Genomic DNA, 7,664 nt, shown 5'->3' with positions numbered 1-7,664 from the left:
AGGCAGTGTGTACCGTGAGCAGCTCTCCTTCACCTTCAGCAGCTTGATTCATGTTTCAGAGAGAAGCTCAGGAAAACTTGTGAGTAGCAGTTGAACTAGGAAACACTGGTCCGATGACCTCTGGCTCAGATCTTCTCTCTGCAGAGCTTCCTGGGAGCATGCCTTCTCTCAGCTCCGTGGACTGACTACATGTGACATTCACCCAGATCTCCTGGAACGGAAGTCCAGGATTGCCCCCCAGGGAGAGAGGGTGCTGGAGGGTGCTAGAGGCTCCCAGAGGACGGAAGGGCCCATGCCTGGGTGGGGCCTGGGAGCCAGGTGGGAAAGCAGGCAAGGCCTCAGGGCCACCAGGTGAGTGTGTCTTCTCCAATGGGTGGATATTTGCACTGGTTGGAGGCAGAGGCACCTGGGAGGCAGAGGCTGCGGGAGGTTAAGAGGAGGCAGTGGGTATCCCTGGGCTCTGCCTGACCGTGAGGCCATCCCTTCCTACCAGGCACACATGAGCAGTGTTTCCCACAGGACGGCTGCTGGAGGGTTAGAGTGCTGCTTCCTAAATATCACTTGTGCCAAGAAGGTTGCTGCTTCTGTGCTAATTTGGACTTCCTTTCAGATTGGAAATTTCTTGGAAGAAATCGAATTTGGGAAGTGACTTGGTTATAAATGGAGTAAGAAACCAAACATCAGCTGTGGGTCATGAAATGGTATTCCTTTATTACTGCACGGAAAGAATCTAGCATTTCTAGAATTTCCAGAATTAGACCTGGCAAGTGTCCTGAATTCATGGCTATAATTTTGAAATGTATGCCTGGATCAAACCCTTTTCAGGTTTAGCTCAGTTGTCCTGACACAGTACCTGGTTGTCTGTAGAATTAAGCCCTGAAGGTCTTGACCACACATTCCTAAAACCAAACACCCCAAACCTCAGAACTTGAAATAAATCTTTATTCCCTTTTGTGCTCAAAAGGGGAGAAAGCTGAATTCTGTGCTCAGGCCTTCTGTAAATATTTACTGAGCACTTATTCTATTTGTAAATACTTACCAAGCACTTACGACATCTACAAAGACTCACTGAGTACTTACTACATCTATAAGTACTTACTGAGCACTTACTACATTCAAGTCCTGGCTAAACCACTGTGAGAAACAAAGGTGGCCCTGTGGTTCTACAACTGAGGAGGACCTGAATTCAGTCAGCTACCTGGAAATCTGATTGCTTCTTAGACATTCAGTGTCCTATAAATCACTGCTAGGAAGGACAGCACCAATCCTACCCAGGTAGCATCCACACAGATGATGTAGTTTTTAAAAATCTACCCGTGGTCTGCACAGGATTTGCCAGGACTGAGCCAGACTTGGCACAAGTGGGAGCGACAGCGTATGGTGCGGGTCCCTCCTTCACCTCTAGATCTCCTTCCTTTTGGCCCTTCCCTTTCCTCTCTAAAGCCCAGGTCCGCTTCCCTCTGCAGGCCCCACCCCAGGGCTCCTGCTACTTGGCCGATTTGGAAGGCAAAGCTCTTGCCAACCCCTTCACTGTGCTTCTGTGCCCTACACTCTTGCTAAGCAAGGCCTGAGCTGGGTCACTTAAGCATCTAAAATTTAAGCCCCCTTCTGGGGCCAGAAAGGTGTCCTTTGTTCAGCAGGATTTTGTCTTTGTCCTGCGCAGTGCACATTCACTGAGCAAGTAGAACACAAGTGATCACAGCCCATGCCCTCGAGGCAACGCACAGGCCAGTGGCCTGCTCCCAGGTGCCCGCCACCAGCAGGAGCTTTGACAATGGCTTGTCACCTCCAAAAGGAGGGTAGCATTTAAACCCACCTATTTTTTCCATTATGTGAAGTCATTTAAGGAGGCTTATTTCTTTTTAATAGCAAAAAGAGACAAATGAATATTTATCCTTTTAAGCATCTTTTGAAAATCAAAATTACTCTTTAATCCCAATTGTGGTTATTAACCAATTATTTCTTTCACATCTCACTTAAATAATTTATTGCAGAACACACTCAAGGACAATTCTCAGACCCAAGCACTGCTTCAAGTTCACATAATCACGGCAGCCTTGGAACAGCATGCATTCCCAGCCCGAGGGCTCCCGCAAGGCTGCATGGCTTCGCAGGGGCAGCTGCCTACCTGCCCATGGAGGGGACAAGAACCCAGCAGCAAGCCAGGCTGCACCGTGCCAAGTGTAAGTGCCACGTGGTAGGAGCACTCGCAAAACCATCCGTGGGCCTGAGCCAGAGTGTTTGCTCCTGCGCAGGTCTGTGGGCTGGGCTGGTAGCGCTGTGCAGAGGGCGCAGGTCGCAGGGTAAAGAGGTGGACAAGCAGAAGCCGAAGGCTCTGAACTACAGTTGGGTACTGGCTCCCGACCAGGTTCTGTGGTGGGCAGGCAGCAGAGACCACTTCTGTGGTTGCCCTCCTTTTCTTGACACATGATCAGAGTAAGATATCCATAGATACTACGGCCACTGTGAACCAAGACCATGGATCTCTTGGTATGTCGGAGAGAGGAATTTGCATATTCCTGAAACCCTTAGAATCACTATTTTGTTTGTTTGTTTGTTGTTGTTGTTTTTAAAGGAGAGAGAGATTGAGGAGGAAAGGTTTTGGAGGAAGCTGATAAGACCCAGCCTGCCCTCACTGGCCTGTGGATCTGTGGCCTGGAAGCAGGGCGCCCACCCCTGGCAGGCTCCAAAGACAGAGGACAGCCTGGGCCACCCATCCACCTCCTGCAGGCCATTCCCCTTCCCTGGATGGGGCCCTCGAGGGGCCGGCGGCAGGCGCAGGGAAAGGAAGCCTGCTCTTGTGCCAGGCAACCCAGCGGGCTCACAGCTCCTGGGGAAGTGGGAGGAGGCACATGGGATCTAGAGTGCAGGATTGCCTGGCCCCACAGGGTCCTCTTTTCCAAAGTGTGTTGCTGCCCTTCCTTTGCAGTGGACCTGCACCATGGGCCTGAGAGGACCCAGGAGAAGTCCACGGTGGGCATTTCATGCTGAAAGACACTGTTGATAGATGACTTCACATGAAAACACTTCTCAACACAAAAATGCCAAAATTTATTGAGACCTTGAAGGTAGAGTGTAAAAAAAAAGTTTTATGAATGTGTAAATTTTATATTGAAGACTCTCTGGGAGTCAGAATTAATACAGCAGAGCTGCCTGATGAATGTGAGCAAGATTATCAAGCAGGTCAAGAATTCTGAACTCCAGTAAGGCATAAAAATCACATTTACAAAATAAAAGTTTGGAAGAATCATTACGTGATCAAGGTGTGTGGTTTTATATGAAGAGACATAGTTTGGAAGACTTCTTTTTGAAGAAGGGCATCCTTGAGCTATAGAATGAAGTCACAGGTGTCCAGCACACATACAGTGGACTTTCATGAGCAGAACACGCCTGCCTTTCCCGGAATTCTCTTCTAGCCCCTTGGGCCCACCGCTGCTGCCTGCTCCAGCGGCAGCCACTGCTCTGACCATGATGCCACCTTGGTTTTTCCTCTTGGAATTCTCACAGTAGAGTCTTGTAGGAGGCAGTCGCTGGGCCTGGCTCTTCATCCTAAGATCTGTCACATTGCTGCAAGAAGTCACAGCTCAGTGGTCTTTGCTGCCTTAGAGCTTCACGTGTAACACTGGCTCAACCACGAGTCCCTGCATGGTCTGCGGCTCCCAGCTGCTGAGATATTGCTGTTCAATATTCAGTCCACCAATTCTCTGTTTTCCAGAGTGTTACCATTTACAAGATGATGGGCGTCGCCATTCCACAACCCCCGGAGCTGACAGTGAATCTCTGTTGCATGTTATCTTTTCAGATGGGGAATTCAGTTTCCCTCTGAAATCTGATGTGCATGTTCGTGATGGTAAAGTCTGGTGCCTTTCACTGTGATCATTGGCCATCTTGGCCTGTGTTTTTTCCCAATGATGTTGTTATTTTTTTTTTAATTTGGTCAGATGTGTTACATTTTCGGGTGTGAATCTTTTGTTGGATGGGCATGTGGCAAGTATTTTTTCCCTTGCTCTGGGGCTTATCCTTTGGCTCTTTCAATAGTGTCTTTTGATAATCACAAGTACTTAACCTTATTGTGTCCAAATTCTTCAATTTTTTTCTCCTTTTTAAGAAATCTCTGCTTACTCCAATCATAAAGATGGTCTATTGTTTCTTCTAAAAACTTTGGCTTTATTTTTCACATTGAGATCTGCAGTGCACCTGCACTTACCTGTGAATTGATAGGGATAATCGGCTTTCCCTGTGGACGGCACATGGCCCCAGACCCTCGCCCTGTGCTGTGCATATGGGGAGCAGACTGGCCCCACACAGATCCCACCTGGGGACACACTCGTGTTGGTAGCCTTCAGGGATGTGGATGTTTTCAGTGTCAGGTCTTGCACACTTGCGTTTGATTTATTTTTGTATGTTTTATACGTGTAGTTATAAATTTTTCCCACTATGCATTTTTTATTATATGAGAATTTGATTGATTTGTGCAGACAGTAACCTTGCTAACTTGACTTTTAATTCTAGTAGTTTGCAGAAACTTCTGAACTTTCTAAACTCATAATCATGTCATCTGCAGAGTAATTTAGTTTTAAGACAATAAATACATCAGCCGGATTCTAGGCAAAGAGTGCTGAAAAGTGTGAGATGGAAAGAGTTCACTCTTATCCCTCTACCTGTGTTTCTTTTATAAACTCTTCTTCATTCGGGAAATACAGAGAGCACACAGACACACATGCGCTAAAATCTGCAGGTGTGCCTGGAGTGGAAGAGGACACAGAGTAAAGCTGAAGAGGGGACTTGGGCATTTCTGTTGGCAACTTCTGTGAGCTGTTTGATTGGCAATGCAGTGAGATGCCACAGGGGAGATGAAGGGGCTCCTGTGCCTGAGACGGCATGTGGTCCACTTTGCATCTGAATTCCTTCCTATCGTCATGAAAAATGTGTATTCAAGAGATTGATCTGCATGAGAATATTATGGCTCTCCTTTCTCAAAGAGGAAATAAAATCATAAACTTTATAGCCATTCTTTTTTTCTGATTATCATTACTTTTAATTAAAACATCTTTGGGTTTTTTTCCTGATAAGGTGATATGAAAAAAACCTAGGACTAAGGCCCGGGGCAGGTAGCACTTTTCTCAGATATTGACCTTAGGCTCTTGCATCTGGAGCCTGGAATTGCTTGGGGCCACAGGCACAGTGAGCTGGAGATGCAAGTGGACCAGGGACCACCATGTCCAAGTGCACGTGGACTCGGCTTCTCTCAGGAGATGGAGTGTGCCGCTCGGCCCAGCACTTCAACACAGAGTGCTCGGTGCTGAGACTCCGAGCAGTGGATCAGGGCCCAATCCTGGGCTGGCAGCTCGGCAGACAACTTGGAGGGCTGCTTGCCCCACACTGTTCTCCTGGAGCCTGGTGGCTTTCTCCATGAAAAGTTGATAGAAAAGGAAAGGAGAGGAGGGTAAGGGATGCTGGAGGCACTACAGGAGGACGGCGAGGAAAGGGCAGACATTAAACTTGTTGTTAAGTAAGAAATAGGACCAGAGCAGCTCAATGAAGAGCACTTTCCTGGCACACACAGCCCGGTCCAACCCCAGCCCTGCAGGTGCACACATGCACACACGTGCACACAGAGAGATGGGCACACATGCACACATACACATGCTCAGGTGCACAGAGACATGCATACACATGCACAGGCACAGGTGTACACAGACACACACGCATTCACAGGTGCACACAGAAAGATGCGTACACATGTGTATGTGCACACATACATGTACATGTACACGTACACACACATGCACACAGACACATTCACACACACATGCAGTTACACATGCACAGGTGCACATAGAAATGCACACACATGCACATGCATACACATACACGCACATGTACGCAGAGAGACATGCACACATGCACACACATATGCATGCACACATGTACATGCATGTGCACACAGAGACATTCACACACATATGCACATATACATGCACAGGTGCACATAGAGGTGCACACCCATGCACATGCACACACGTACACGCATATGCACACAGAGAGACATGCACACACATGCACACAGGCATGTGTGTACATACATACAGGCATGCATACTCATGAACACATGTGCTCACACAAGCACACATAGGTACACACCTGCACAAGGAGGCAAAAAGAGCCATAATTCCTTCAAAAGACTAAAGAGCATTCATCTCTCTCCTGATTTGCCGAAGGGAACCATAATTTGGACAAACATGAACAGAAATCCTAGAAAGAAGTTGACTCTGCCCGGCACATAAGGCCCCCCAGGCTACCCCACCTGCCTGGTGAGTTCCTGTTATTGTTTTCTTCTGTTTCATCTTATTGGTTGTTTGTTTGTTTATTTGTTTTTTGGCATTTTCCAGAAGATGCCTCTGTAGGACTGTCAAACAATTAATTATAGTGTAGAAAAATGTAAAATGTCATTTCTATGTCCTTAAAAATAACTGGACATATAAGGAATAAGAGAAAAGTCTCGACTTCAAATAGAAGTGGGAAAAAGACCCTTTATTGCATGAGAGCAGTGAGTGATGGCCATTCTCTCTGCAGCAGGCTTGTGGGGCTGCTCTCTGGGGTTCATCTCATCTGGTTAGACATCAAGAGGGACCAACAAGCGTGGCCTTTGAGGGTTGCAAGAAAAAGCTTAGGGCAGATCCTGGAGGGCAGTCTCAGAGTGGGGGTTCACTCAGGACAGGGAGCATGGTTAGTAGTCCTGGAGGGATGGCCAGGGTGCATAGCACAGCCTGGTGACTGGCACCTTGGGAAGGGACATGTGACACTTAGTCCTCACAGAGCTGCGGTGGGCAGTCTTAGAGGGAAGAACGTGGAGGTGCAGGGAGCAGAAATGTCAACCCAGGAATCCTATGGGCAGGGACAGCATCAGGGACCTCCACGCCAGGACACCTGGCCCCGGTGAGTCAGGGAGAGGAGAGGACGTCCCTCTCCACCCCAGAAATGCCCCAGCCACTGGGGCCACTTTCCTGCTTCTCCAGGGTTTCTTCTGGCCTGATTCATAGTCAGCTGGTTTGTCCAAGCCATCCCTGAGAAAATCGCATGCATTTCTCCATCAGAGACCAAATCGCCCTGAAGGCCTCCATGATTAAAGCTTCTGTCACTTTGGGTACATTGTCTTAAAATTTGGTGAATCCTGTCTATTTTTACTCCCCAAATTGTGAACACACACCCAGGTACCCACTCATGCCCACCCCACCCCCCGTGCGCTGTGCTAGGTCCAGAGACCCTGGAAGACCTGTGGGGTTGAGGGTCTCGGTCACAGCCAAGGGTTTTATATGTTGCCTATAATTCAGGGCACGGCGACTGTGGGCCCAAGCACTGCCCACTCTACTGGTGGCTGATGCCCAAGTGAAGGACCCACAACGCACTCCACCAGGTGTGACCACACATGACTTCTGGGTTGACATTCGAATTTGTTCTTCCCTGGTGTGGTCAAAATGCTTGTTTTTACTTCATAAATAAGTAAAAAAACAACAACGACAAAAACATTGCATTTCAAAAGCCTTTGCATTTTGCCCTGTGACATCACACCCTCACCCACCGTTGACTTCTCCATGCTAGGCTTTGGATCCTGTCCCTACAGCATGCCATTGGGAGGTGCCAGCCTTTGGTCCTGGGGCCTG

General features: G+C 48.1%; 1 long non-coding RNA gene across 2 annotated transcripts; it reads left to right on the top strand.

The window, feature by feature from the left end:
* Positions 1–710: 710 nt before the first annotated feature.
* On the top strand, positions 711–5,011 carry LOC144374574 (uncharacterized). 2 transcript variants are annotated; one of them, XR_013433946.1, is made up of 2 exons: positions 711–2,183; positions 2,930–5,011. It is a non-coding gene; the product is annotated as an uncharacterized LOC144374574 (long non-coding RNA). The 2 variants fall into 2 exon arrangements; XR_013433945.1 differs by having other exon boundaries at positions 2,576–5,011.
* The last annotated feature ends 2,653 nt before the right edge of the window (positions 5,012–7,664 follow it).

Source organism: Ictidomys tridecemlineatus, unplaced genomic scaffold (genome assembly GCF_052094955.1).
Source record: "Ictidomys tridecemlineatus isolate mIctTri1 unplaced genomic scaffold, mIctTri1.hap1 Scaffold_75, whole genome shotgun sequence".
NCBI lineage: Eukaryota > Metazoa > Chordata > Mammalia > Rodentia > Sciuridae > Ictidomys > Ictidomys tridecemlineatus.
The sequence above is the reverse complement of the archived record's forward strand: the minus strand, read 5'-3'. Positions and strand labels throughout refer to the sequence as shown.